Genomic DNA, 17,319 nt, shown 5'->3' with positions numbered 1-17,319 from the left:
TTCTTCTGAATCCCCCAATCCACAAAAGAATCCTCCACTTTTTTCCATTTTTTTCTCTGTTATGATCCACTTCATTCTTACATTCAAAAAAAGCTTCAATTTTTAAAAAATTATCCTGTACAGTATCCACTGTTTTTATACATCTACTAACATCATTTTTAACTACAGTCATATCTTTCTTCATAGAAGTCATCTCTTCACACTTATTATTCATTTTAGTTTTCACTTCCATAAATCCTTGATTTATCTGAGTAGACATCTGCATTGACATGTTTTCCATTTGATGAGCAATCCCTTCCAATATTGTAAACACAGAATCCAGTCCAGGTTCCATCACTTCCCCTTGAGGCCTACTTTCTCTGGTCCCAGTCCCCATACATTCTTCCTGTGTTGATTCCAATAATGCTGTGCTTTCTTCCTCTTATGATACAATGGTTCCTCTTCCCATACGGATGCGGGTCTGGATACCATCGACAGTGTGCTGACCTCATCAGCCCACCGTCTTTTGGGCTCCCCCACTGCCCATACCTTTTCTAATAGTTCTCAGATACACGACGCACCATGCATGCCCGGAAGAGTCACCGACCGCGCAGGTGCATCTTCCGACACTACACTGTGTGCCCCATAGACCACCAAGCACGACTGCGGCCTCACGAGTCTGTCCCCACTCGACCGATTCACCCGTGCGCCCAGCACAGGGGCGCGAGTCAGGGTCGGCCGAGCTCGTCACAGAACCGGCGGCATCTTGCGGTTGTGTGATCGGTGCCAGTGTAATACTAAGCCGAGCAGGGGTCCTTTGAGGCTTGGGAACTCAAGTCAATGACTCTGTGGCTTCAACTTGGTAGGTAGGCCTCAATTCTTCAACACTTTTATAAGGTAATTTCTTTTGTAACTGAGACTTTGATTTCTTCACATTTGTAGCCATTGCAAATCTCCACTATTCCAAAGTCTGCAAATACTATTTTTAACCACTTTTACAGGTTTTAAAATCGGGTATTTATAAGTCTAACTGGGGAAAGGTGGAACTGCACGTCTTCCCTCTATGCCATCTTGCCATGCCCCCCATAATATAGTGATTTCGCATCAATCAATTTCCTGACACAACCTTATCACGGGCAGTCTCTTTAAGACAAATGCAAACCACCACTTTCTTTGTACAATATACAGGATAAAACTATTTTAACCATATCTCTCTGAACAGTCATATCCTGTATTCATATGAAGAGATGATTCAACAATGTTGAGTACTGTGCACTTAGGGGAAACAATTAGTGTATTGAATAAATTATGTAAGATGTATTATTTAGAGAAACTATCTGGGATCAGATAAACCCAGGGATTTAAGCAGGAGCAAAGCACTGACTTCAGATTTTTGGGAGTTAATTTAAATGGATTTTTTTTGGAGGGGGGGGTAGTTGTACTCCAAAAATGGGCATATTTTAATGAAGGAAAGCTAACTCAATGAAGGTTCACAAATTCGAAGGATCTCTGTTGCTCCTCTCAGTTGAATAAGTCCTGGAGTCAGAAGGATGTGTGTTCATGATCTTGACCATGTAATAGATAAGGGTGATATTTAAGTACAATCAAGGAAATCGGTGTCACAAAAGGTATTTTCCTGTTGGATGAGCTATTAAACTACCGTCCAACCTGTTTGTTCAAATGAATGTAAAATATCCCAAACACTTTTTCAAAGGAAACATGGGATTTTAAAGAATATAATCAGAAAACAGCCAAATCAACTCTGTGAGATTGCTCTGTCATTCAATAAGACCCTGCTTGATCTTTTACCTCAGTGGTATATAATCAATCTTGACCAATTCCCTTTATGATTAAAAATCCTATCAATCAATGTTCAGTGATCAAATATCCACAGCCCACTTGGGCAGGTCATTTCCGAGATTGGCAAGAAATGTCTCCTTATTTCAATCCCAAAATAAAGGCTGATCCTCGGAGACAATAGTGACTCTTATAACCTGTCACCCTCTGGATTTTGGTGGTGCTAAATTTCCCTGACGATTGGATATTTTCCTGTTTATACCCCATGGTAATATACATTCAGATGTAAACAGTATTTTAAAAATTATTCCTGTGAACCTGGTCAGTTTAAAAGAAAACAAATAAAAGGAATTGCAGCCCTGGTACCTTTGATGGGTTCAGGGAAACAAGGACCTTGGTGAATTTAAAAGATATGCATCAACAAGTGAGTTGAAGCAGGACACAAAGAAGTGTCACCTGGGGAGCCAGATGCTGAACTATTAGCAATAATGACAGTCTGAAAGCAGATTACTTGAGTTTTACTGTTTCAACTTCTGCCTGCCACTCCCCCAACCCCACACCAAACCTCAACCATGCACCAGCAGAAGATTCCACAGGTGCAATATCTTCTCAGCATCCACCCAATCAGAACTGTCGAACATTTTATGGTCCATACTTTGTCTCAGTTGTTAGGGCATGAATTGTTGCCGCACAGCTTCATTGTTAGGGACAACTTTGAAAATGTTAGGAATTTTTGTGCATGAGTAGCTCTACATGAAATTTCACGTTGCAGTGATTCAGCAAGCCTTCGCACTGCAATTTACAGGCTCTTCCAGTGCTATCAAGCTGAATTGATGTGCTTTTAAACATTTTTTAGCAGTCTTATTGAAAGGTAATAATTCCTTACTAAACTATTTCAGAATATGATTTTGTCTTTATCTTTCATAAGATTTATGATATTTTAGTTCTACTTTAGGCATGTGCATGATCCAATCTATGTAACTTAGTGTTTAAAAAGTTAACCAAAACTGTTGTTTCCTGACATTCAACATTCTTTGATATGATTGACAATATGAACTAAATAGAAAAGGGAAAATAGCCGCAGATCGTTCCAAGAAGATTTTATTGATGGGAGGGAGAGTTTGGCCTGTGATGTACTGGGCTGTGTCCTCTACTTTTTGCAGGGCTTTCTGCTTCAGAGGTATTAGAGCCCCCATATACCAGGCCGATCAGCACACTTTCCACCACACATCTGTAAAGATTGCCAAGATTTCCAATATGATACCAAACTACTGCAAACTCCTGAGGCAGTAAAGGCTTTGATGTGCTCTCTTCATGATATTAGTGTGTTGGATCCAGGGAAGGTCCTCAAAGGTAATGACTTCTTGGAATGTACATTGCTCACCTTCTCCACCTCTCATCCCCCAATGATACTGGATTGTACATCTCTGGTTTTTCCTTCCTGAAGGCCACAAACAGCTCCTTGTTTTAGTAATATTGTGTGCAATGTTATTGTTAGTACACTATTCAGCCAAAATTTCAATATCCCTCCTGCATGGTGACTCATCGCCACTTTTTATACAACCCACTGTCATACTGAGCCACACAGTCATAGGTGTAAAGTGAGCAGAGCAGGGGGCTAAGTACACACTCCTGTGGTGCACTGGTACCAGGGTCGGTGTCAGAACAAGTCTAATCGTGGGGGGGAAATAGGGTGACGGTGGGGGGGGGGGGCACGATCTGATGTTTGAAAACTCACTCAGCAAGGAGGGGGTTGGTGATGGTGGTGCCTACCTGCTATGAACCTCCACTGTGCGCCACCTTCACATCCCCCCCTCCTTCTGATGTAACAGACAAACATGCTTGGAGGTAGTGACACTAGCAACGCTAGTGCTGTGGGTTGGGGAGCATAATAACATTTGGGGGAAATGCCCATGGATGCCCCTCTTGGTACTGATGGGGATTGTGAAGAAGTTGTTCTTGGATTAGAGGTAACAAAATCAAGGATCCAGTTACACTGTGGAGTATTGAGACCCAGGTCATACAGCTGATCAGTTTTGAGGGGATAATGGCGTTGAATACAAAACTGTAGTCAATAAAGAGTATCCTGATGAATTCATCTTTGCTATCCAATGTCCCAGGGTTTTGTGTAGAACCAGTGAGCTGGCTTCTGCCATAGAGCTGTTGCTGCGGTCAGCCAATTGGAATGGATCCATGTCGCCACTTGGTCAGGAGCTAATGTACTTCAACACAACCCTCTCAAACCACTTCAACTCTGTGTATGTGAGTGATTTAGACAGGTTACCACATTCTTCTTGGGCATCATATTATTGACGCCTGCAGTCACAAAATGAATTCTGAGGTGTATAGAAACATCTTATCTGCTCAAGTTTGAACAAATGCCTCCAAATCCATTGGACAGTGTTTAATACGAGAGCAAGACACAGATCCTGAACGTTCCAGTAAAGCAACAAAGGAATTTTTCAAAGGTAAAAACTGTAAAATTCTTGAATGGCCATGTCAGTCACTCGATCTAAATCCAATTGAGCATGCTTTCCATATGCTGAAGAGAAAACGTAAGGGGTCAAGTCCCTGAAACAAACAGGAGCTAAAGATGGCTCCTGTAGTGGCCTGGCAGAGCATCACCAGAGAATATACTCAACACCTGGTGATGTCAATGAATCACAGACTTCAAGCAGTCATTACATGCAAGGGATATGCAACAATCTACAAAACATGGCAACTTTAATATATATACCACTGCCTTGACCCAGACATTATGGTGCCCTGAAATGAGGGGATTATGTATAAAAAGTTCTGTAATGTCTACATGATCAAACCAAAATGTATACAAATAACATTGAATAAAATCTGGAATGTGCACTTTAATCACATGTAAATTGTTTGATCACAAATTTAAAACTGGAGTACAAGGGCAAATAAAGGAAAAAAAAAAGTGTCTTTATCCCAAACATTATGGAGGTTTCAGATTACAATGCTCTGGGATTAACACTAAAGTCAACAATTTGGAAATATCCAGTTCTATTGAAAGGCTATCATGATATATTGATAAATTTGCTTATTTCTCTTCAGAGTTGGGCTGCTGAATGTTTCCTGTTTTCGGATTTGTAAGATTTCCAGAAACTGCAGTATTTTATATGTCACATTTCCAGTTTAACTTCCCATTTTCTCTGTCTTCGATCATATCTTTCTGATTACATCCATGCATCGATCACATCAGATGAACAAGCCTTTACCACCTTTTCTCAGCAATTACCAACTTGTGTAATTCTTTCTTGGTTACCTGCAAACAGGTACCCCTCTCATCAACTTAAAACATTATCACTTTCAAACTTTTACTTGTCCTGGTGAACATGAAACATTAACTCTTTTGCTCTCTTCAAAGAAACTGCCTGACCTGCAAATGTCCATTATTTTCTGTTTGTATGCCAAGGTTTATGCATTGGGATGGGTATTGCTCCTGTTGATGTTGAGCCTTTTATTTGCATTACGACAGTACAGGTGGGAGGAGCTTTCCTATGGCTTGTTTGGACTTGTTTCAGGTTGCTTAGCAGCACAGTAGTCAGTCAGCCTAACTGTAACTGTAATATTGTGCTAGATGCAGTTGAAGCTTTCTAGGTTCCGGTGGATTGCTTGGTCATTCATGTAGAAAAAGTAGGAAACCATAGAACACTACAGCACAGAAGCAGGGCCTTCAGCCCTTCATGTCCATTATTCTGCCAGGTCCCACTGACCTGCACCCTGACCATACCCCTCCCGTCAATGTACTTGCCCAAATTTTTCTTAATATCAAACTTGAACTTGCATTCACTTCAGCTGACAACTCATTCAACAGTTCCCCCCTGATGTTCCCCCTAAACTTCTCCCCTTTCACCCTTGACCCATGACCTCTGGTTTGTATCTCTCCTAATCTCAGTGGAAAAAGCCTGCTTGCATTTATTGTATCAATACTTATCATAAATTTATCTACATCTATCCAATATACCCTCATTTTTCCACACTCCAGAGAATGAAGTCCTACCTAATCTATTCATCCCTTCCCTGTAACTCAGTTCTTCAAGTCCCAGCAACATCCTTGTAACTCTTTCAATCTATTGATATCTTTCCTGTTATTAGATGACCAAAATTGCACATAATACTCCAAATTTGGCCTCTCCAATGATGTTTCCAACTTCAATATAACATCCCTCTCCTGCACTCAATACTTTGATTTATGAAGGCAAATATGCCAAAAGCTCTCTTTACAACCCTATCTACCTGTGACACCACTTTCAGGGAATTGTGTGTCTCTATTCCCAGATCCCTCTTTCTTCCTCACTCTCCTACCATTTACCATGTATGTCCTTCCTTGGTTCATCCTGCCAAAATACAAAACATCACATTTGTCTGCATTAATTCTTTAAAGCCCATTTTTCCATCTTGTCCAGGTCCCACTGCAAGCTTTTAAAGCATTTAGGGCTGTGGATTCCATCTACAATCTTTATCTCATTTCCAAATTTTTAAAAAATATTTTATTTTTTCATTTTTAAAAATAAATATATATAATAAAATTTTAAATCTCACAACTTTTTCATACAAAAAACAAAGAAAAATACCTCCCCCTTCCTAAAAATATAAAACCATACACCATCAGAGATCACACTTACACTATCCATAAAAAATCTATAAAGGATCTATGTGGGGAAATCACATCCGTTTATATTGTAACAACATATGTTATAGTCATTATTATAATTGGGCCCCTATATAGACCAAATATGGTTGCCATACCTTGACAAATATGTCATACTTATTTTTTAGATTGTATGTAATTTTCTCCATAGGTGATGGCAGAGGTCGACAGCATCGAGTCCACGCTGCTGAAGATCCAGCTGCGCTGGATGGGTCACGTCTCCAGAATGGAGGACCATCGCCTTCCCAAGATCGTGTTATATGGCGAGCTCTCCACTGGCCACCGTGACAGAGGTGCACCAAAGAAAAGGTACAAGGACTACCTAAAGAAATCTCTTGGTGCCTGCCACATTGACCACCGCCAGTGGGCTGATAACGCCTCAAACCGTGCATCTTGGCGCCTCACAGTTTGGCGGGCAGCAACCTCCTTTGAAGAAGACCGCAGAGCCCACCTCACTGACAAAAGGCAAAGGAGGAAAAACCCAACACCCAACCCCAACCAACCAATTTTCCCCTGCAACCGCTGCAATCGTGTCTGCCTGTCCCGCATCGGACTTGTCAGCCACAAACGAGCCTGCAGCTGACGTGGACTTTTTACCCCCTCCATAAATCTTCGTCCGCGAAGCCAAGCCAAAGAAGATATAACTATTCATCTCTGTAGTCCAATGTGCTATGAGTAAGGGAAAGTCGGACTTCCAAGTAATTGTGATATTTAGCCACTGCTAAAGCTACTTTGACAAAAGAAATTTAGAATTTAGTTAATTTATTACTTATTTCAATAAGATTACCCAAAAGATAAAGCTCTGGATCGTCTGCAAAGGCCACCCCTGTTAATATTTCTGCAATATGCTGCCAAAAAGGCCTAACCTTCACTCACAACTACATAGCATGTAAAAACATTCCTGTTTTAATCACACATCTAAAACACATCTCCAATATTTCAGATTTTGAACAATGTAGCTTCTGTGGTATATAATTGATGTTGGAGGTTGTACTGAACCAGTCCATACCTTGCATTTATAATTGATGTCATACTATCGAAACACCAATCAGACCAACGTCTTTCTGCTATTACAACACCTAAATCTGACTCCCATCTCTCCATCATCATCTGTAAAACTTGGTTTTGCACTTTCACTCTGGAGAACATAGTACATTTTTTTATGAATTTAGGTGTATTCCCCTGCCGGATCATTCCAGAACAAGGCAAATATGATGCCCTCAAAGAGCTTTTAACTGCTCCCTGTTGCACATGGACAGGGCCCCAACCATCTTCATGAATGACATGTTGGCCTTGGCTGAGGGCACAAGCTTTGTCTACTTTTTGAGCAGGTTTTTCTGGAACAGCTGCCTGAGAATATCAGACTGCTCCTTGCCGACGAAGACTGCAGTGACCCCAGGAAAGTTGCCGTCTGGTGGACGTGCTCTGGAGAGCGAAAAGGGACAGCAATGCCATGGTGGAACAGGTGGCTAGGCCACTCACGCAGCAAACACCAAGTTCGCAACAACCGATGGAAAGGCAAGTGGACTCCCCCATCGACCAGTATTGTTTCTATCATCAGCGATGGTGTATGGAGGCCTGCTGATGCCGTCCCCACTCTGCGCATTTCAAGGAAATGCCTTGGCCAACCATCGCTAATGGTTACGGCGATTGGCCAACGAGACAGATTCCTCCACATCTGGGACTCTCTCTCTGGACAGCGTTTCCTGGTTGACATGGGTACCGAGATCAGCATGCTTCCCCCCTCAGCCTATAACACCTGGAATGGGAAGCCGGGCCTGGCCCTGAGGGCAATATAAGGACCTTCGGCATCCACACCATCCCACTCTGCTTCGGCAACAGCCACCTCACATGGACTTTAACACTGGCGACAGTGGCACAACCGCTCCTGGGTGCAGACTTCCTCTGGGTCCACTGTCTGCTAGTGGACCTCAAATGGCGGAGTTTTGTGCACGCCAGAACTTTCCAGATTACCTCCCTGGGTAAAGCTAAGCTACCAGCCCACCACCTCGACTCTGTCACAGTGTCTGACAATGAATTCACGTGCATCCTGGCGGAATTCCCTTCCATTATGGTGCCCCAGTTTACCTCAACCGAGCCCGAGCACGGAGTACGGCACCACATCCTGACAGAGGGTTCCCCACTCCATGCCAGAGCACACGCCTTTCTCCTAAGAAACTCAATCTCACGAAAGAGGAGTTTAAAAAGAAGGAAGAACTGGGGATCGTGCGACTTTCTCACAGTCCTTGGGCCTCCCCTCCGCACATGGTACCAAAAATAGCAGGAGGGTGGAGGCCATATGCAAACTACTGCCACCTCAATGAAGCCACCACATCGGACAGGTATCCTGTGTCACATATACAGGATTTCATTGCAAACTTACAGGGGGCACAGATATTCTCAAAGGTTGACCTCATCCGGGACTATCATCAGATCCCAGTCCATCCCGATGACATCCCTAAAACCGCTTTGGGCCGTTTGAGTTCCTTAAAATGCCTTTCGGGCTCAGAAAATGCAGCCCACATCTTTCAGATGCTGATGGACGTGGTGGGCCGGGACCTCAGGTTTGCGTTCATTTATTTGGATGACCCAGCCCATTTAAGACAATTGTACACCCACATGAGCATCTTTGGCCTAACAATCAATCCAGCCAATTCTCAGTTCAGGTTAGAGAGAGAGACAATAGACTTCCTGGGCCACAAATCAACAAACACAGGGTGACACCTCTGCCTGAAAAGGTAGAGACCGTCAGGTGCTTCACCAAACCCGACACGGTGAAGGGCCTCCAGGAATTCGCCGGTATGATCAATTTTTATCACCGCTTCATACTATCAGCACCCCGCCTCATGCATCCCCTGTTTGCACTAATGGTGGGGGAAAAGAAAAGGTCATCAGGGACAGGGAAGCATCAAAGGCATTTCAGAAGGCAAAAGATGCACTGACTAACACTACACTTCTGGTACACCCCAGGACAAATGCCCTGACTGCCCTCTCAGTGGATGCCTCCAACACAGCGGTCAGGGATATAGTCGAACAGTTGATCGAGGGGGAGTGGCATTCTTTAGCAGACACCTCTGGCCACCTGAACTTAAATACAATGCTTTCAACCACAAATGTTTGGCACTACCTTTTTGTCCGACACTTCAGGTACTTCTTGGAGGAGAGGCAATTTAATGTTTTCACAGACCACAAGCCATTAACCATCACTTTTGTTAATGTGTTGGACCCATGGTCAGCCAGGCAGCAAAAGCACCTGTCCTATGTGTTGGAGTTCACCATGGACATTGAACATATCACCGGGAAGGCCAATGTAGTGGCCAACGTACTGTCACAACTGGTGATCCAATCCCAGGGGATAGATTACACGACTCTGGCCAAGGAACAGCAGACAGAGCCTGAGATTCCTGTTTAAAGGATGGCAGTTTCAGCACTTAGGCTAGAGGACATCACCATCAACCTGGGTACCCAGACACTCCTATGCAACCGGCAAACCCCACACCATCATACCAGTAGCCTTGAGATGGCAGGATTTTGACACAGTGCATAACCTGGTGCATCCAGCCATCAGGACCACTGTCAAGATGTTAGCCAATAGTTTTGTCTGACACTGCCTCCGAAAGCAGGTCAATCTATAGGCCAAGACCTGCACACTCTGTCAAGCATTGAAGGTACAGATACATATCAAGCCAGCACAACAAAGATTCAGTCACATCCGCATAGACATTGTAGGACCACTGCCAGTCTCCCAGTGGGGAAATATACCTTTTGATGATGATTGATCGCTTCACAAAATAGCCAGAAGCAGTACCACTGGCAGAAACAACTACCGAGGCCTGCGCCAGAGCCTTGATCAACACCTGGGTGAAAAGGTTTGGAGTCCCAGAGCACATGACTTCAGATAGGGGTGCGCAATTCTCCTCGGGGCTCTGGGCAGCACTGGCTAACCTCCTGGGAACCCAACTCCACCACACAACACCATATCACCTCCAAGCCCGCAGGTTGGTGGAGTGGTTCAACAGGCACCTGAGGGTGGCTCTGATGGCTCAGATCAAGGGACTGCATTGAACAGACAAATTACTGTGGGTCCTCCTGGGGATCCGCACAGTACCAAAAGAGGACTTCAATTGTCTCAGTGGCGGAAATGATTGGGCCCCTATATAGACCAAAAGGAGGGGCAAAACGTTTGAGAGAGCCGTGGTTTTCAAGGAATATTGGAAACTTGGTTCGAAGAAAAAGGGAGGCGTACATTAGATATAAGAAGCATGGAGTTAAGGAGATGTTTGAAAGATACATTGAATGTAAGAGGAATCTTAAGAGAGGAATTAGGATAGCTAAAAGAAGGTACGAGAAAACTATGGCAGGCAGGGTGAAAACTAATCGAAAAGAGTTCTACAAATATGTTAATGGTAAGAGGAAAGCTAAAGACAAAATTGGTCCCTTAGAAAATCAGAGCGGAAAACTGTGTGTGGAGCCTAGAGAAATGGGGGAGATATTGAACAGTTTCTTTTCTTCGGTATTCACTAAGGAGAAGGATATTGGGAGATGTGAGATTAAAAAAAGCAAATTGGGTAAATTTGGGGAATATAGAGATTACAAAAGGTGTAGTTTTAAGGCTTTTGAAGAATATAAAGGTGGATAAGTCTCCGGGACCAGACAGGATCTTCCCCAGGACATTGAGAGGAAATAGCAGAGGCTCTGGCGGTAATTTTCCAAATGTCATTAGATATGGGGATAGTGCCGGAGGATTGGCACATTGCGCATGTGGTTCCGTTATTTAAAAAGGGTTCAAGGAGGAAGCCTGGCAACTATCGGCCTGTAAGTTTGACGTCTGTGGTAGGTAAGTTAATGGAGAAAATTCTTAGAGATAGTACTTATAAACATCTGGATAGACAGGGTCTGATCAGGAGCACTCAACATGGATTTGTGGGAGGAAGGTCATGTTTGACCAATCTGATTGAATTTTTTGAAGAGGTGACTAGGAATGTGGATGAGGGTAGCGCAGTGGATGTTGTCTATATGGACTTCAGTAAGGCCTTCGATAAGGTACCACATGGAAGGTTAGTTAGGAAGGTGCAGTCTTTAGGTATAAATTTTAAGATAGTCAAATGGATTGAACATTGGCTGAAAGGGAGAGGCCAGAGAGTGGTAGTGGATAATTGTCTGTCAGGTTGGAGGCCGGTGACCAGTGGTGTGCCTCAAGGATCTGTATTGGGCCCATTGTTGTTCATTATATACATTAATGATCTAGATGATGGGGTGGTGAATTGGATTAGTAAATATGCAGACGATACTAAGATAGGTGGAATAGTGGATAATGAAGAAGGTTTTCAAGGATTGCAGAGGGATTTGGGCTGCTTAGAAAAGTGGGCTGAAAAATGGCAGATGGAATTTAATGCTGATAAGTGTGAAGTGCTTCATTTTGGTAAGAAGAATCAGAATAGGACATACGTGGTAAATGGGAGAGCATTGAGGAATACAGAAGAGCAGAAAGATTTAGGAGTGACGGTACATCGTTCCCTGAAGGTAGAAACTCACGTGAATAGGGTGGTGAAGAAGGCTTTTAGTATGCTGGCCTTTATCAATCATTGCATGGAATATAGGAGATGGGAGGTGATGTTGAGATTGTATAAGACGTTGATGCGGCCTAATTTGGAGTTCTGTGTGCAGTTCTGGTCGCCTAATTATAGGAAGGATATAAACAGAGTGGAGAGAGTGCAGAGAAGGTTTACCAGAATGTTACCTGGGTTTAAGCATCTAGAGTATAGGGAGAGATTGGACAGATTAGGTCTTTATTCTTTGGAGCGTAGAAGGTTGAGAGGGGATTTGATAGAAGTATTTAAGATTATGAAAGGGATAGACAGAGTGGATGTGGATAGACTATTTCCGTTAAGAGGAGGAAAGATTAAAACAAGAGGACATGAGTTAAGAATTAAGGGGCAGAGGTTTAGAGGTAACATGAGGGGGAACTTCTTTACTCAGAGAGTGGTAGCCATGTGGAATGATCTTCCGGGAGAAATAGTGGCGGCGGAGTCAATTGTATTATTTAAGAAAAGGTTGGACAGGTATATGGATGAGAAGAAGATGGAGGGTTATGGGCATTGTGCAGGGAGGTGGGACTAGAAAGGGGTGTTTGGTTCGGTGCGGACTAGAAGGGCCTAATGGCCTGTTTCCGTGCTGTAATTGTTATGTTATGTTATATGTTATATACGGTGCACCCTTAGTCATCCCAGTGGAGTTCTTGGCTGCTGCCAAGGACACAAAAGAACCAATGGCGATGTAGAAAAAAACTAGCCCCAACACAGCCTTCACCACATGGCCAACCCAAAACATTCATCCCCAAAGATCTAAAGATGTGCAAATATGTCTTTGTGCAATGGGGAGCACACTGCATGCCTCTGCAGTCATTGTACAAGGGGCTTTACTAAATGACCAGACAAAACGGATGCACATATATGCTGGAGGAGACATTCACTAGCAATGACCTCAAACTAGTACACATGGATGCTAGACAACCCTCACGACACAGGGGCAGGCCACCAAAATCAAAGGACAGCACCCAGATCGCTATTTCTGGGCTGGGTGGGGTGGAATCATGTAGCGGCCCACTACCTGGGAAGTGACCTGATACACAAAATGACAGATGAACATGGCAATCTCACAAAGCCCATGCAGGCTAATGGCCTTTCTTCCTCCTCAACAGTCCACACATTGGGAATGCTGACCAATCAGCAGCTGGAATGCCGTGGACGTCACTTCCACCGGCAATGGCAGGGAAACCAGTCCCAGCGATGGGAAAACGGGCCTATATAAACAAGGGCAAGGAGAACCATAAAGTAGTCTTGACTATAACCGCAGCGAGTATGTGTTATTTTTCCATTCCCTGCTGTAGCACGTGCTACACTGTTACCTATATTCATAAGCAACAACAAATTCTTACATAATGGTGCTCTTAATGATATCCCTGCTTTTTTCCCATTGCACTCATTGATTTCTTGCCATACTCTAATCACATGTATTAATATAGGATTATCAATCTTCTTGCTATTGACTTAACATTCCACATAAATAACATCCTTCACTGCCCCCTCTTTCTTTGAGTATAAGCTCTTTCAAATCCAAGAAAGGGGGAGGCTACATTCCTCAAGGAAAGATGAAAGAAATCTGGCTTGTGCTGACAAATAATACTTTCTAAAATCTGGTAGTCTAAATATTCCTAGTTTATTATCCCACGTTAAATTTTCTAGCGATATTCTCAGAACCTTATTGTTCCATAGGAATTGCCTGATACTATTATTTAATTATTTTTTTAAATTTCAGAAAGGAAATAGATAGTGATTGAAAAAGTTATTGTAATCTTGGCATCACTTTCATTTTTACACAGTTAACCCTTCCTATCCAAGTAATTGGCAAGTCTTTCCATTTCTGCAAATCCTTCTCTATCTTCCCTAATAGGGGAGTATAATTTAATTTATATAAATTCTGTAGGTTATTTTCAGTTATTATTCCTGTATTTAATTCCATCTACTTTCCATTTAAATCAACTTCCTTTTTGATATCTTTCATAATTAAATTTCGTCAATGGATTATCTCATTTTTAACCATATTAATTTTATAACCTTCCATATTTTTTAGTGTTATTTTAATTTCTCTAGAGACTCAGCTGGGTTAAATAAATATAATAGCACATCATCAGCAAATAGGCTGATTTTATGTTCTTGTCCAACTTTGAAGCCTTTAATATCCTGATGTCTCCTTATAATCTCCACCAGTGATTCAATTGCAAGGATAAAATGCATTAGGGACAGGGAATATCCCTGATTACTCGATCTGCTCAGAGGGAAAACAGTTGATATTTGACTATTAGTTATAATTTTGGCTTGTGCTTTATGATAGAGAGTTTTTATCCTATTTATGAATATTCTACCTATTCTAAAGTTCTCAAACATTTTAAATAAAAAAGGCCATTCTAAGTGGTCGAATGCCTTTTCCACATCAAGGGTAACTGTTATACTGAAATTCAGTTTTGAATTAGCCATTAAATTAAATAACCTATCCCCGACTGTTTGAAGAGTGTCTTCCTTTAACAGATTCCACCTGATCTGTATGTATTAATTTAGGTAAATACTATCCCAGTCTATTAGATAACGCTTTTGCCAGTATCTTATAATCAGCAATTAAAAGTGATGTAGGTCAACCAGCGTTGTCTCCGCTCCATCCTCAACATTCATTGGAGCGACTTCATCCCTAACATCGAAGTACTCGAGACGGCAGAGGCCGACAGCATCGAATCCACGCTGCTGAAGATCCAACTGCGCTGGGTAGGTCACGTCTCTAGAATGGAGGACCATTGCCTTCCTAAGATCGTGTTATATGGCAAGCTCTCCACTGGCCACCGAGACAGAGGTGCACCAAAGAAGAGGTACAAGGACTGCCTAAAGAAATCTCTTGGTGCCTGCCACATTGACCACCGCCAGTGGGCTGATATCGCCTCAAACCATGCATCTTGGTGCCTCACAGTTCGGCGGGCAGCAACCTCCTTTGAAGAAGACCGCAGAGCCCACCTCACTGTCAAAAGACAAAGGAGGAAAAACCCAACACCCAACCCCAACCAACCAATTTTCCCTTGCAACCGCTGCAACCATGTCTGCCTGACCCGCATCGGACTTGTCAGCCACAAACGAGCCTGCAGCTGACGTGGACATTACCCCTCCATAAATCTTTGTCTGCGAAGCCAAGCCAAAGAGAAGAGAGAGGTCTATATGATGAGGTTTTTAATGGGTCCTTGATTTTTTTTCAGCACACTGTAAAAATAGCTGTTGAAAAAGAGTCTGGGAGAGTCTAAGTCTTCATTGCCCAGTCTAGCACACCCATTATAAGAGGCATCAACAGATCCTTAAATTGTCTATAGAACTTGGGTGGGAACCCATCCTCACCCTGAGAATTATTAGCTTGGAGAATGTTCAGAGCTGTAGGAGTTTAGAAATGGTTATTATTTTAATTGTAGGAGTTTAGAAACAGTTATTATTTTAATGGTAGGAGTTCTGAAACAGTTATAGAAGGTAGAAAGAAAAAGCAAGGTAAAAGCTAAAATGTTCTTTGTGTAAAATGGCGCATGAAAAAAGCAGAAGAGTAAACAAGATAACAGAGGAATTTAAGCAGACATAGAAATATGCACGTACACACAAAGAACTTGTTTAATAGGGGATGGGGAAAGGAGGTGTGAGCACGGGATAAGAGAAAGTTGGAGTCAGTCAAGAGTCAGACGAATAGGGAAAAGTTCCAAACCAATCCAAGAAGGACAAACGTAAGACAAATGTAAGGGGAGGTGAAGTAAAAATTGTATAAAAACAAAGAGGCTACCCGCCCTCAGGGTACTTTCCCAAGGTAAGGGGAGAGTACCCAACCTTGCAATGCTGTAAATATAAATAAATGTTCTTTGTTCTCAACTTTGTCTCGAGCATATTTTGTGAACGCGAAGGCACTTCTCACAACTTGGGGGATCGTCCGGGATCACACTCCCTCCACTGACTGGTGCTTGTCTAAAAGGGGGTTGGTGCACTACGGCTGATTTAGCCAGATTCCTGGTCATCGAGTGTCCGGCCAGTGGACGTAGCGAGTGATATCCGAGAAGAGGCGTTGAGAACAAACAACAGGACAGCCGTATAAGTGACGTGCTGGGAAGGCTCAACAGCTGGGTAAGATCTATTTTTTTCCACCATGGGTGGGGGAGGGAGCAAAAAGAAAGGTCTGAGAATAGGACCGGTTGACAGAATTCCCCTGGGAAGCCCACTGGGGAAGCAATTGATGAATTGGGGTGCGGGAAAGACCCACGGGAAAGAGAAAATGATCCAGTACTGTTGCCACGAGTGGCCTGAGAATCCAATTAAGGGGTCTTCAGTATTTTGGCCAAAATACAGTTCGGATGAGGATTGGGTATGTCAGGTACTGAATACGTGGCTTTATGAAAATAGACTTGATGACTCCGAGAGCAGGGATTACGCTGCCTGTTGGTTATTTGTAGAATCGAACCAAATGTTGATGACTACAAGGGATCCGGCAAAACCTAAGGAATAGGAGCCCTTGGCTCCTCTCCCTGAAAATTGGGACCCCTTGCAGGCATTACCTCCACCATATCCTGAGCCGACTCCTCCCTTGCCCTCTCCTCCCTGCCCGCTTTATCCTCCCCTCCCTACGTCTTCCACGCCAACCCCTCCACGACTCATTAATGAAAATGAACGAGAAAATACAATAAGGACTAGGTTACAAGCTAAGGGCCCTCCGCCGCCTCTTACCCCCCAGGCATATAACCCAGACTCTACGGGATTATCGGAAGAGCAGTGTGAAACCCTCTGTGAGGAAGAAGCTGGGGAATTTGATTTGGGTCCTAGACGACGTAAGGGAGACCCCGCTTCACCAGGAGCCTGGGGACCGGACCCGTCCCAGGCGCACATGTGTCCCCTTCGTGAGGTGCCTTTGGGGGGTCCAGGAGGTGTGATGGGATTTGTTAATGTTCCGCTAACTAGTACGGAAGTGAGGAATTTTAAACGAGAAATGAAGTCTTTGATAGAGGACCCCCAAGCCTGTGCAGAGCAATTAGATCAGTTTTTGGGACCAAATATTTACACCTGGGACGAACTAATGTCCATTTTTAAGGTTTTGTTTACTCTAGATGAGAGGAGAATGATTATACAAGCGGGAATTAGAGTATGGGATCGGGAACACCAAGGAGGTCCAGGAGCTGTGGCGGGAGAAGATAAGTTTCCTTTGGAGAATCCAAATTGGGGTAAAGGAACTGCTGAAGGCCGAACTCAAATGGAAGAATATAGGGTTAATTTAATAAAGGGAATGAGAGAGTCGGTACCCAAGGGGTA

The sequence above is a fragment of the Narcine bancroftii genome, chromosome 1, assembly GCF_036971445.1.
Source record: "Narcine bancroftii isolate sNarBan1 chromosome 1, sNarBan1.hap1, whole genome shotgun sequence".
NCBI lineage: Eukaryota > Metazoa > Chordata > Chondrichthyes > Torpediniformes > Narcinidae > Narcine > Narcine bancroftii.
The sequence above is the reverse complement of the archived record's forward strand: the minus strand, read 5'-3'. Positions refer to the sequence as shown.